The sequence below is a fragment of the Pezoporus wallicus genome, unplaced genomic scaffold (assembly GCF_028554395.1).
Source record: "Pezoporus wallicus isolate ANWC-B61680 ecotype Strahan unplaced genomic scaffold, APGP_CSIRO_Pwel_v1 contig_8218, whole genome shotgun sequence".
Taxonomy (NCBI): Eukaryota; Metazoa; Chordata; class Aves; order Psittaciformes; family Psittacidae; genus Pezoporus; species Pezoporus wallicus.
This window is the reverse complement of record NW_026636063.1, coordinates 1,496,199-1,510,987: the sequence shown is the minus strand read 5'-3', so window position 1 is coordinate 1,510,987 and position 14,789 is coordinate 1,496,199. Positions and strand designations below refer to the sequence as shown.

Below are 14,789 nucleotides of genomic sequence, written 5' to 3'. Positions count from 1 at the left end.
CTGAAGGATCAGGGCTGACAGAGCTCAGATTTTCTCTATCTTTCTGTCTCAGACAGAAGCTGTTGAAGAACCTATATGACCAGTGCAACTTAGCATAGCTTGGCAACAGCTCAGTGCTGCAGTCAGACAGCCTGTTCTGGCTGCAGATGGTACCCTGATTTCTCCCTGTTTAAGCATCCCCTCAGCTCACACCCAGGCTCCACTGAAAGTTACTGCCTCCTCAGGTCTACCAGCATGAATCACAGAACTGCTTTAGTCCAAAGCAGTCAAACTGATTCACATTAAGGAAACAGTTTTTATTGAATCATCTTAGGGAGTAACAAGGTGAGCAGGCAGTGGCAGCTGTGAGGGAGCAGATAAGAGGAGAGTAGGTGAGGGGGTTTCATCAGCAGTGGGAAGAGGGTGCCTGAGTACCATGTAAGTGGTGTCAGAACCCCTGCCAGTCTTCTGAGATGGGAAAGGGGAGAGATTTTCTCTGCCCTCTTGTCCTTTGTCCTAAACCAAGACTAACTCTTATATAGAAGTGCATCAAACTCAGTGCTAGAGCTTATTTATTTGTTATTTTAAGGAGTAAAAAAGCTCTTACCCTGGTCAGTGAATGATTTCTCTAATGTGCTAGTCACAGATAAAATATAGAGGGTAGGAGAAAACAATTTGGTTTGAGTTCTGATATTATATACTGGGTTCATTGATTAGATCCTCTTTTTAAATTTCCTTCGGCAGATTAATGTCTAAGGCCTATACACGATACACATAGCTCACAAACACTCCATTTTGGATAGCAGTCAAAATGAAAGCTGTACATAGTTCTGGTCAGAACTTCAGCAGTAACAGCTTCAAGAAAACAAATTATTATAGGAAGTGATTGATGTACTGACTAAACAGGTTTCAGTCTTCCCCTGCAGTAGGTGGTGCTCACTGCTTAAATAAAATGAAGTAGTGACAGTGATGGGACTAAAACCAATTTGAAATGAAAAACCCCATATCTATGGGAGAACAGAGCCTTATTTCACAGGGTGCATTCTATCTCACTAATTTTTCCTTTTGCAGTTTCACTTAAAAATACTCTTTCTAAAACTCTTCTGTATTTTGTGTTGTTGCAGGGACACCTGGTATATTTTATTGCAGAGGTGGTTGCTTTTCACTGGTATATGAAATACTGCATGTATTTCAGTACACTTTAGGAAGGTCTCAGAATACCGGAAACATTAAATTGTGTATAAGCACTGCTATTTTTGGTGAGAAAACTGACTGGTAATTTATATAAACTCTAACTTCGCCTGTTCAGCTACTGCTTCTAGAACCTCAGAACAAAGTGAAATCAATAAGAATTTGGCCCAAATGCTTTTGAAAACTGCTATAACTGTCTGTATGTGGTTTAGGCACCAAAATACCTTCAAGATGTGCTCTTCAGTCCTATGTTGCTTGTGTGGCTCTGTGGAGCTTTAATTTGTTCACAGATCCAACCACCTACACATGCCTCTTCTCAGCCACAGTCCTCTGGCATGTGTCCTGTTTTCAGGCTTACCACCATCGCTGCTGCAGGTCTCTGCAGTTGCTGGTCTGTACCTTGCCCTCTCTGGCTTTCACTGTTTCAGCATCAGCTTTGTGGTTTGTGGAGCAAGCGTGAGGATTTTACCAGGAGAGGAAAGGCATAAGGGGAATGTGCAGACTCAAGTGTGATGATGAGAAGCTTCTTTCTGGACTGGGTCTTGAACAAAAGTGGTCATAGAAACTCAGTGGAGCCCCACATGTTCTTTTGTACTAAAATTTTGGAATTCGCACTGAAATTCTGGATCCAAGCCATTCTTGAATTTTTAGGAATGTTTGGATCAAGATCTGAAGTTTGTGTCTTATTTCTATAATGGTCTGAACTGAATGCCAAATTTGTGAGGCCTGTCTTGCCTAAGTGCAAGCCAGATGCTTGGCTAGTACTACCTTAAAAACTAAAAATTATTTTCTCAATAGTGAAAATCTCTGTTTTGAGACTTTTTTTCAGAACAGCTGGCTTGGTAACCACAGCAGAATAAAAATGAGAATTGCATCAAAGAATGTGTGTTAGAAATTTTGTAGTTTGGTTTACTATTTATAGATTTGCAGGTCATTATTAATGTTCCATAATAATACTTCACCTGGTTATAATACATATTCATTCCTTCATGTTTCTAAAGTGCTTTGAGAACTTAGTAAAGAGCTGCTAGAAAAGTCCTAAGTGTTATTAAATGAGTTTAAAATTCCAGCTGTTTTCCTCATAATAGATTTTGCCTGAAGTAAGAATGAATATTAAAGAAAAAATCAGACTTTTTCTAAAGTGGATCTTTGCTGCCAACCTGATAAAAGTACATTTCTTGGGATACTGTCCATCTTTTTTTCTTGATGATACTTTAGTTTGGTTTCATAGAATCATAGAATCGTTACAGTTTAGCTTTTAGCTCATTACTTTAATAGCAAAACTTCACTGAGGCTGACATTTGTTTCATGAGGTAAATCTCCACTCCAGTAAACATGAAGTAAACCTCTCCTTTCGTGTCAGAAGAATATTCTTCTGTAATGTTTTAGGTTTCTTTTTGTTTTTGTTTTTTTTCCATAAATATTGGTATAGTCTTTAATAATATCTTCTGTATAGAAATCATACCTCTCAAGTAATATGCTGCTCTAAGAGCCTTAGAGATAGGTAGATAGACAAATAAAATCCTTGGCTGATTACTTTAAACCTGGCATTTTCTAGTTCAATGTTCTGCATGGCTTGATTTTGTTTTGTTTGAAATCATAGTAATACTAGAAAACCTGTTGGAACACAGGCTGTTAGCGTGCTAATGTAAATTGTGAAAAGAAAACTAATTTGTGATGTTTTCTTAGGATACAGCCAAGATTTTTTTTTTAATTTAATTTGGAAAAAAAAAAAGAAAAAAAAGATTACAATGGTGTAAAGGCCCATGAGTTAAAGTGCAACCTTTTATGTAGCAAGGAAAAAAAGCCACCTGAAAATATGTGTAAAATGTGTTTTAGTCTGCAACAATGAACTCTTTCAAAACAATGCTGTCACTGTTTCAGTACTTTAAAGTGACACAGTGATTTTCAAGTAGTAATAAACATCCAGGGGGAGCTAGGGAGTAGCAATTTTGCTTTTTTTTAATGGTATATAAGGAAATACGAATACAGAGAAAAGTAGTATAAATGACATTCTTATTTTGGGATTGGGGCTTTTCTATTAGGAACTTTTGATGAGAAACTGGTCAGCCATTCTGAGAGTGGTGGAAAGCCTGTTCAAGGTCACTGCCAAGGACAAGAGAGTCAATTAGTATGCAGATCAGAGCCAAGGAGTTCAAAGGTATTGTTCCAATTCAATCACATTAGCCAGGCCAGTAATGAACAAACGGCATGACCTTAATCAGGGAGCCTGAACCACTCATTGAAGGGAAGTATGTGTGTCTGTGTATGTACTGGGGGGAACAGGAGGAGGGGTTAGGGTGGCAAAAAGGATGTGGTTTCTTTTGTTGTTGTTGTGTTTTGGTTTAGGATTTTTTTTTTTTTTAAAGGGACAGTTTGCTTAATTAGCCACCAGTAATGGAAACTTAGTTCTGGATGCCTGTATTCTGAAGTACAAAATTGCTTTTATTTCGGGGTGATAACTGAAACAGGCTCAAATGGACAGGTGGCTTGAGTATTTTAACAGAATGCATTCAGTTATATGCTAAAGGGTATGCAAGAAGAGGGAGATAACCTGATGTAAAACACCAAACCAAATTTTGCAATTACAGTTTCTCTCACACTGTGCTAATTTTCTTAAGTCTACATGCAAGGAAAATTCTGGGTGGTTTGTGTTTTTTTTTCCTTAGACATAACATAAAGTAAGCCACACTCAAATTAATAATGGAAAGAATATTAATTTAGAACAAAAGATATTTCCTTAGCACTTTCAAATATTGCACTGTGTATATTTTAGAAATCCACATTGCTAAGCTGTTTCGTACGCTCAGCAAAATATACACTGCACTGCATTTCAGTGTACTCGATTTAGTACAGTCAAAAAGCAACATTCTGTGTTGTATTCATGCTAACAAATGCCTGCTCTGTTATAAACTTACAAAATATCTCTCTCTGCTATTTTTGATATATACATATATGCATTCAAATACTTTTACAGAAATGTGTACATACTGATGACAAAATAATAAAATGATTTATATATTGTAACGTCTTCCTATTTCTGTAAAGTGTTTTTTGAATGCATACTTAGGACTCCGTTGAAATTTGTACATAAATCAGAACTATGCTCTGGTTTTTATAAACTATTTGGTAATAGTTTTTTATAAACTGAATTTGGTAGCCAAATATATTAAAATAACACTTCAAAAGGTAACATTTTTCAGTATTTGAATAATGGAAATTGTAAACACATTATTTCTGCATGCAGAAAGATAAAAAAAACACTCTGCAAGAATTCAATATTACGTACTGAAAATATGAATGATGCTGAAAATATATTCACATGGTTTACCTACAAGTTATTTTTTTGTGGTTTTATATATACAATAACTTATAAGTTTCCTGTACCTCTCTGTGTAACATTTGCTCAGCAATTACTTCAGCTGGAGCAGATTATCAAAGAAAGCTGCAGGCTTCATTGGGGAAAGTGTTTGCAGAGATCACTTCATTTCTCTATAAATGAATCATGATAGGCAACTAAGATTTTAGGAATCAAGGGGAGGGTGGGGGTTTTTTCACTCTCTTCGTTTCTGGTTTTTTACTGGGGAGGTAGTTCATCATATCTCACTAAAACGGAAGATGCATAACAGAAAAAAAACTATTCTAGGCTATGAAGCACCCTAGGGGTTCATGAATGTTGGGGGAGGAACACTGATTATACAATGCAATAACATATTGAGACACTATTTCAGTTTTACACTTGGTATCAAGTAAATACAGGATATCTCACCCATGAAGGGTGATTATCTTTCATAAAGGGAGGAAATGAGTTATTAAGGTCTTTCTCAGGAGCAAAACAAGGATAAGAATCTTTATTAATGTAAGAAACAATCTGGTTTGCTTTTGTTTTTTGGTGGGCTTTTTTTTTTTTCTTTTTCTCCTTACAGTAATGTACTTACTTTTTAACAAAGATCTTTTTGTCTTTAAATTGTCTATAGCTCAGAATTGAACACACATCAGTTTTAGCTGACACTACTGCACTGCCTGAGAATGTTGTTATAATACATGTGCTCATTTTTATCTAGATCACAATTAATAACATTTTAAGCAGGCAAAGTCTACCTAGCCCCATAAAACCACTTGTAAAGTATTTGGTATTTTATTTGAGGATATTAAAACATTGTTTAAAAATAAATATATACCAGCAGAGCAGAATTTTCACATGATTATTCAGATAGTCAATAGGTCCTCTTTGATCATATTATCATGATGCTTCTCCTGGATTTCAGCCTAAGACAGGCGTATTTTTTCCTCTCTCTCTCAGTCTGTCTCTGCACTCTACCCCCCCCCCCCCCCCCCCCCCCAAGGTCATAGATTTTTTTTTTGAATGAGGACTAGAAGTTCCAGGTACAAGATTAAGTAAGTTCTAACAGTGTTATAAAAGTAAGTGCTTTTTTCTATAATAAAAGGTGTTTAAAAGGTTCGCTACAGCTTTAAACAGAATTACAATTTACTTCTTTCAAGTGTCCAGGCCATAAATTCTTCTCAATTCCCTCTCTCTCTCCCCTTGTCGGAATTAATGAGATCAGATTTGATCAGGGCAGTGATGTGTTCAGAGCCAAATCACACAACAGCGCGCGTGTGGTAATGGAATTTGCATCTAATGCATACATAAATCAAACATCTTTCTGGACATTTTCATATGCATAATGTCATTTCATCCAGTTCTCTCTGTGCAGAGGGGGAGATTTTTCTCTCTGAGAGAATGACTTTCTTTAATGCTTTCATTTTATTTTCGCTGACTACAATCCCCGAGAATGCGCTCGGTTGGAGAATCTTTCGGGGCGCGGTTGACAGTTCCGTTTCCAAGAGAGGTCCTTCACATTTATCATGCCTCTTCCTCGAGGGCTTTGTTATGCAAATGTGGCTGAAATTGATAATTCCAAAGTGCTTCATTTCGGTTCCTTGGCGGTTGGAGATGGTAGATAAAAAGAAACTGACAAGACACACTGATTGCCCTCAATGCTTGTAACTCTCTTGCTAACAAGGCTCGATATTGTTAAAAATTCCTATTGTTATCAGGGTGGCAGTTCCATTATGCAGGCCTTGCAAATTTTTCATTTGAATATTAACCCTTTAATCACCCTGCTCCCCTCCCCCCCGCTGCCCCCCCCCCCCCCCCCCCTGCCCCAAAGCAGTTGCTGGCGAATGGGTCAGAACACAAACCAGTAAATTATTGCCCTATTATTAGTGCAACGTGTGCTGTAGGGGGTTTTGTTGTTGTTGTTGCTTGGGTTTATTTTATTCTATTTTTTTAAACTACTTCTATTAATAATTTTTCAATGAGATTACTTTAAAAAAATGCTTTAACAAAACAGGTCTAGCAGAGAGAGAGAACTGGGTTACTTCAAGTTAGGGTTGGGGGTATATTTACATGGAAATATCTGTTTGCGAAAGTCGAATTCAATAGCTCCTGGAGAGCAGAGAAGTTTCCTTATTTTTAACTTGTATGTACTTGCACTTTTTGTTCTAACTTAGGTAGGCCTCAGGGAGGGGGTAGCATGTCTTTATATACCGTAGTTCCACAAGATTTTTAGCTGTCTGTCCTATCATCTGCAATATCCCTGTCTCAGGCTAGCCAGACTTCCAGCCTATAGACAGGTGACTAAAATAAAGGAGTAGAGAAAAAGTGAACTTGAAAGCTACAAGGATTTCTGGAGCTGTGTTTTTTTAACCTTGAAGGACTCATGACTATACTTCCACACTTAGGCACTCCTTATATTGACACATTTCACTTACATATTTATAAAATTCTGTTAATAAGTGGAAGAGGAAGGAGTGATTCAGGGACCTGATGCTGTCACTGCTGTGGTTCACAAGAGCTTTGCCAAGTATCTTCAACAATCACCACGTCAGGCCCTGGAAATAACATACAACCAGGCAATGGCATGTTCAACCTAAGGATTAGATCACGTTGCAAAAGAGCGTGACTGGTTGCTAACTGACTTACTCATTGATTAATGAAACTGTGATGTCTGGAATTTCAGATATCCGTCTAACATTCCCCCATTGTGCGTGTCCGTAAAAGGTGAATTCTTTCCCACTAAGCACATGCCTTCAGGCTCATATTACAATTACAGGTTAATTTTAGTTTGTCATTTTTCTGGGGACACCTGACCTAGTTCTAGTTAAAGTAAATCTTGGTGTGACAAAAGTAAGTACTGATGATGCTGGGAGGAAGTGGAGAAGGGAGGAACCGGTGCTATAAAATGAAGCATAGCTCACTGCTAGCACCAGGCAGCTGCAAGAATATAATATTTCTCTACAATTACAAAGAAGATGCATCTCAACCAGCTCATGTCAAAGGAACGTCAAAGTTTCCACTTTCTTAGTTCTGAAGTCTTGCAGAGCTCTGTCTGCCAAATTATAGTAAATAAAAAAGCTACTTGCACAATAGTAACCTCTTTTATATTGGAATATTTCTGTTCTTCCCTCTGAAAAAAAAAACCAACAACAAACAAAGAAAAAAAAAGAAACAAAAAAACCCAACCCTCTCATGTTATTGTAGGAACTCTTGGGAAGCTCTTAGTTTTTTCTTTCATTTATAGGTGTGATGGCAAATTAAACCCATGGCAGGAAACAATGATAATGCCCACTGTAGAGCAGTGTGAGTTACAACCGTTAAGTTTCCCATGCCTGTGCATTTTCTTTCAATTATCTGAAAACACCCTGTTAATTTTTAATGTGTTCATACCCTCATTCTGTTACCAAAACTGATACCTTTCCCCCCTTCTTACTTCAGAAATAGATTTCACTAAACCTGGCTGCTGTAAACTCATTATGCAATTCTATCATTTATTCTGTCCATTAGAGTAACCATTGTTACTGCTTTTCCCCTCACTTGAGTCTGTCAAGTACTGTTATTTATGCTCAGTAGTATTAATATCTCTGGTTGTATTATGGTTGTGCGCTGAAAATTGCTAATACAATCTGAACTTAGCAATAGTAACTGCATCAGCTATCAATAATAAAAAAGTCTCATGCAACTTGTAAGTATCGGAGCCAATAATTACCTAAATATAATTAATGTCTTCCGCATGCTATAAAGAATCATCAGTAGAGCTGATGGCTTTAAAAAGATCCTCCTTTTCAGAATCAGGGAGCATGCCTATATTATGAGAATTAAAAGATTTGACAGCATGATTTCGGATGTTTCCTATTTCAAGGTACCCTTAGCAATGAAACTGCTGTAACCTGGCTATATAATGTTATCTGCTCTCTTTAGGTAGAAGTTGATTTTTCTTTCACTGCTTGCTTTCTGTGGATTTTCAAAAGGATTTTCTCTTTTTCTGTAACAAGAAAACCTCTTAGGCAATTTGTGACCACAGAATTAGAGCAATACAGCTAAACTAATATATATGCAATGGCTTCATTATGCGTAAGAGCAGGCACTCTTTACTTTGCAGCCCAAAACACACAAAGCACCCATTAGAATGAAGAGGCCTGTGATGTCTCTTCATGTGCAGAGTGTAAAGGTACATGAATGTCCTTGCTTGTTGGCATTTAATTTACCAGTTGCCTCTGTAGTGGAGCCTTGGCAGATTCAGCTTGAATCTGAAAGACAGGCTGTCATACTGAGAGTCTGCTGCCTACTGCTGAAATTGAGAGGCTTGGCAGATATGCAAACAGTAACTGGGTTTGAGTTGTTTTGATTACAAGTTAAACAGAAAGTCATTGGCAGGGCCAATATAAATCTGCTGAGGTTTTTTGGCAAAATCTGTGGAGGTATTTCTATATATTCTGCAGAATTCTGGAGCACCTTGATTTCACATCAAAGAGTTTCCACCTCTGAACCCATTCTGCAGATAAATGTGTCAGAAACGTGAGTGAACACGTTTAACTTGCTGAGAGCTTCCAGATTCAAAAATGTAAAGCCCATTAACAACATGCTATACCACACCACCTTTGTACAGTTGTTAAATTCTGCAACCTGATTTTTCATTCAAGTTAGGTGGATTTTTGGAGAAGTAAAACAAGTTATAAACAGCTGAAAAAGGAGGGCAAAATAGATTTTAATAAAAGTTCCAGGTGAATAAATAAAAAAACCGCAAACAACAGAAACCTTACTGGACCAGGTCCTGAATTCAGCTGTGTTCGTAGAAATGCAGAGATATTTCACCAACACATTGTTTTATGACATTAATCAAGATTTTCTGAAGTTGTTCTCTTCCTGGCACAAAGTGCTTTAACAGTGGTTCAGGCTGGTACAATTCAATCTGTAACTGGCTTTTTTTCTACTATTCTATTTGACCAAACATCCAGACCTGATAAAATCCAAATGCTCATACCAAATTTATTTCCTTAGAGTTCATTTGTCTCCTTGCCTAATCTGCAATGCTGAGTTGATAAAAGTAACCCAAACTGGCACTGTATAAGCAAAAAAAAGGAGTCTGTACACTTTAATTACATGCGCTTTTACAATGCAACCTCTGCTTGATTCCAACTTAGTGTTTGAACACTAACACATCCTTTACTAAAATTGCCTTGCAATTTTAAGGCAAAATCACATTAATTTTGGAGGGAGGGAAAAGAATACATATAATTGTCGCTCCTATTGTTTCTGTCTGACTGGCTGTAGACAGTTTTCTGCAAGGCTGGCTAGCAACAATACATTGATTTACAGAAGCAGGAATATCTCCACAATTTCAAGGGTTAAGACACCTTTATTTGAAAACTGAGAATCTGCAAAATGTGGCAAAGTTCTTGGAAAGATCCCAAATGTATTGAATCTTTATAAATTTTTTTTTTTTCTTCTCCACTTGTATCTGCTACTTTGCCTATTACAGCTTTTTTTTTTTGGGGGGTGGGAGGGGGGGGTTGGGGGGAACAGTGAATTAGAAACCACAACAAAAAAAACCACTCCTGAATTTGCACAAATTATTATATAGTTCATGCTAAATTTTAAAATAACATAATTTGGAAAAATTGATTAGAATATAGACAGTGTTATCTAAATGCTCTTTATTTCCAGATCTGGCAAACTGAAGCAGCACAATATTTTCCTGAGACAAGTAAAGGTTTGTTTTCTTTGGAAATTACTCCACTGATTTTCTCTTTCTCATATTGAATGTCCCTTTCCCTTGACCAAATGGAATAAAAGAGCTTATATGAATGGGCCATATTGCACTCTGGATAACAGAAAACAGTAACATTTTAGGAATCTCATTTTCAGATCCAGGTTGAAAAAATACACTGGCTTTTTGCCTCCTTTTGCTGCTTTTTCCTGTTCTATGTACTTTCTTAAGTGAATTTAAGAACCTTTAAACTGCATGCTCTCCCAGTACTGCAACCTGATGCAAATTTTTAGAGAATGCTTCGAATGTCAAATCTCTCTGAAAGTGATATACTTTATTACTGTTCTTTCTTGTAATACAAACATTTCAGTGCAGCTCGGATCTTATTTTTCAAAATACACAGGATTTTGATATATGGACAGCAGGAGAATATGTATTTTAGATATAATGCCATAAGTGCTTAAAAGTTATTTCTGAATTGGTTTAACATGGAAAATCTCCAGGTAGATTAATTTTAAAGGCTGCTTTTATGTGTAACATTTCAAGATGAGAAAGCCATGCTTCTGAAATTTAGTTTCGTCAGATTTCATTGGCACCTCCAACTCCGTTTTTTATTACCTTAAAGTTGAAATTTAATCTCCTTTTTTTTCCTGATTTTTTACTTAATTCTTGACTGAAGTGACTGGGATTGTATTTTCGTGCTCAGGTTCTGTTGCTTCTATGCTCTCTCATTATTTACATGTCCAAGGAAAAAAGTAATATTACAATAGAGGTACTTAAATAACTGTGCTTAGAAATTACAAGACCTGCAATGATGTCTATTTTTCTGGAGCCAGCAGCTATAGACAGAGGTTAAGCCCATGTCCCCAGAAAGCCTCTTTCCAAATGGCTGAGTTAATTGATAATGGTAAGAGCAAGCTGCCTGAAACCAATTGCTCTATTGTGGTGAAGGCAGAGCTTGAAACTGCAGTTCTTGCTCAGGCAAAACTTCTGACAGAACCATGACTTTTTAAAGAAACTCCTATTTCTAACATTGCCAACAGGGGCTGTATTGCAGTAAAAGGAGAATGTGGGCTGCAAAGAAGAAGCATGTCTAGTGATGTTTCTGTATGACTCTTAATTTGAATTCAGCACACACTTCATAGATGTATATAGCCAATGTCTATGAACAATAGTGCACGTTTGCGTATTATGTACATTTTTGTTTTTCTGAAACATACTCCAGAATGCATCGCAACTCCATATGAAAAGTGGCTTTTGCGTGCGTGCGTGTGTGTGTGTGTGTGTTAAGAATGCTTTATAAATCTGAATGCCCCAGCCATTTGGTTTGTAGTTATTTTTTTCCTTTGACTGTACAGCAGAAATAGTCTGTATTCTGGCCTCATGGCCTGCAAAATTGCTAAAAAGGAGGAATGTGTTTTTAGATTTCAGAAGCGCAGGTGAGGGGAAAGAAAAAGCAAGCATTTTAAATCAGAAAATGTGTATGTGCTGTGTGTGTCTTTGTGCATGTGTGCATGTGCTTGGAAATTCACAAACTGATAGTTTGAGGTTATGGTCTCAGTCTTTACGACCGAGTTACGTACCTAAAAAATTGGTCTCACTAATATAAATGCTGAGAAATTCTCAACTATTGTGGTGCCTGCTATAATAAAATTCTCTGGGAGAGAATGGCAGAGATACAAAACACTAAAGAATGATGATTTCCTCACTACCAATGCGATTGCATAAATTAGGTGTGCATAAGTTTCCAATGATTTATAGCACTTGAAACTTACAAAAAATGATTACATTTGATGTTTCCTTAGAAAATACAAAAAAGCTGATGCTTATTCACAGAATGGATAGAAGAATCAGGAGCTAAACTCAGTTTATAGCAGCTATCTTGTAGAGATCTTTGTATACCTTTAGAAAATATTTTCTGCTAATTTTCCTTGAAGTCCTGTTTCATTAGCCAAACTTGCATATGCTGCTTGTTAATTTGAAACAAAAAAAACCTTTTAGTTTTCTTCCTCTTGCTCTCCTCACTGTTAGCCTATTAGTGGAAGTGACGTTTTATTGATTGGACATTTGATAACAATATTCTTCTGTATTTGCACAAATATTTAGCTGTTTACATGGTAACTGATATAAAGGTCCCTAAGAATGGTACAACTGAAATAGGAGTATGCAGAAATGTATTGGCTATGACAAGAAGTAATTGCTTTTTCTCAAAGGATCAAATGTGTTATAGTTGTTTGAAAAACAATCTAAACAACATTTTGTTCACCATTGATTTTAAAAGCATTAAAATTAGTTTTTATGCAGCTATACTCATTAAGCTTTTATGTATACTGTGTAGGGTGAATAGTTAAGAAGCAATAAAACATTCTGCAGTAAAATATAGTTTGCCAATTGTCAGAAGAAATAAAATACATATATTTGGAATGTTTGTTTCCTGTAGAATATTGTGATATTTGCCATGTTAATTACAATCCAAATAAAGCTATTTTATTTGTGTATCTTAAACAGTCTTGTAGCTGTAGATGACTAATACAACTGTTATTGCAAGTGTTGTGTTTGGAGGTTGTGTGTTCATGCTGATGAGAAACAATCATCAGCCACATATATCCCAACAATTCTTGCATTTTAAAAATAAGCCTGACTTAGAAAGCAGTGTTCCAAAGTCCTATTGCAATTTTTAACCTCAATAAGCAAAATGAAAGTGCCATTCTGTGCAATTTTGTTCTGTACTCCCTTTAGTTTCTCATGTTAATATCTGCATTTGAAAACAAACTAGTTCTTCTAATTTCATTGAAATAGTTAACAGTTTATTAAAAAATAAAAGTATCTGGATTATTAGCAGCAGACTAGTTCCCAAAGAAGGGAAACTTATTTAGTTATCACTCATAAGATCATAACCTTTTATTTTTTGTCTCAAAAATGAAGAGAGGTGTATGTGTACAATACATGCCATCAGAGAGAATAATGCATATAAAAATGTATTCCTGTTATTGTATTCAGGTGTGTTTGTGAATAAAAAATGGAATTTTGAAAAGTCAATTAAAATGCATTTAAATTCTTTAACACCAGAATTCTTTAATGTGAAAATTTTCGCTAGACAGTTTGTCAGTGTTGCTGTAAGCACTGTGATGTGATCATAACTAGTTTCCTCCACCTATGACTGATGGGTGGCTCAGAAAAGCATTACAGCTTCCTGTTCCAAAAGAGGAGATTACTCTCGAAAACATGGAAGTACTCATAAAGTAAATAAGCTTTAATTAAATATCACTGTCTCACATTAATCTTTATAGTTCTGTTCCCTATAGAAATAAAAGTGGATATTCAATTTGTTTTGATTATGCATGAATTCTAACAGAAGCGTTTATTGTATATTCCTGTGTTCTTCAAGATAGAGGCATATTTATGTTAGCATAAGCCATTAAGAATTTTCCTTATTAATGTGAAATAAGAATGACTCATTTATATTGTATATAAATAAATTGATATTTAGAAAAATTCAGTACGATTTTTAAGGAAAAACAATCCATATCTGGCTGGTGTAACTTTCAGTCTGAAATCCCAATTATTTTCAGAGTTAACTATAAAGGAAAATACAGAATGTTTCTACTATTAAATAAGTATTTTTTTGGCACCTGCTGATTTCAGGGATCTTTTGCCCCACAAGTCAAGATATACTCATATCCTAAACCAGGTTTGCAGAGTGGATCTGTATGTTCATGCACAAGAGGAATCAGGGGCACACACTTAAATGCTGCTTTCACAGTATCTTAGAAACAAGCTCCAAACAAGAGGATATCTTCAGCCTCATTAAATTTCACTAGGCTTTACCAGCTTCATATAGGAGAATTTTGTGATGACCAAGTCAGGAAAGTCCCACCAAAATCTACCTCAGTGCTAGGGCACAGTGCCAGGGTGCATCCCACTTCATCAGACTCTTGCAGTACTCATCACCAGGTCCTCTGCTTTTGGCAAAGGGAAATTAATTCACTTTTGGCAAAAATACACTCTCTAGTGCTGAGCTAATCATTATTGCTGAAAACCAGGGAGGAAAATGGTTGGTCTTTCCAGCTCCTCAGTATTGAAGAATAGTTTATGTTTCGGCCTCTAGCAGTCTATTGAGTAAAGCAGTTTTAATGACGAATGAGGAGTTAAACCATAATCTCTATAATGATGAAGTTCAGCCTGACATGTTTTGAGGATGTTTGTCCCCAGTGCAGTAAACTCTCACGTTTTTTTAGCTGTGCCGTAAGACACAGTTTGCCAGTACACTATGGCCTTGCATTTGCAGGAGATGTCAGAGAGCGTTTAAATAATGTGTAATGGCGTGTTGCTCTTTCATCACCTTGGGAAGTGGCTCTCCCCTGTGACAGTCATTATATGCTCAGTGCTGAACCTCAGAAAACACTTTTAATCCTGTCTGTCTGTTTTGCCCACACAGCTAGGCCAATGCATGCATTCGGCACAGAAGCATTATCCCAACGTGTAACATCACATTTAGTGCTGAAGCCTGAACAAGCTGCAGCAGTACAATCCCTGGGAAACATCCATAGGAGAGGCAGAGCTATG

At 36.5% G+C, this 14,789-nt stretch overlaps 1 long non-coding RNA gene across 1 annotated transcript in view; it reads left to right on the top strand.

Annotated features, from left to right (window-relative positions):
- The first annotated feature begins 3,159 nt into the window (after window positions 1–3,159).
- Window positions 3,160–14,789, top strand: part of LOC130593661 (uncharacterized) — a 42,586-nt gene continuing 30,956 nt past the window's right edge. Inside the window, exon 1 of the long non-coding RNA XR_008970850.1 lies at window positions 3,160–3,331. This is a non-coding gene — a long non-coding RNA (uncharacterized LOC130593661). The remainder of the gene's footprint in view (window positions 3,332–14,789) is intronic.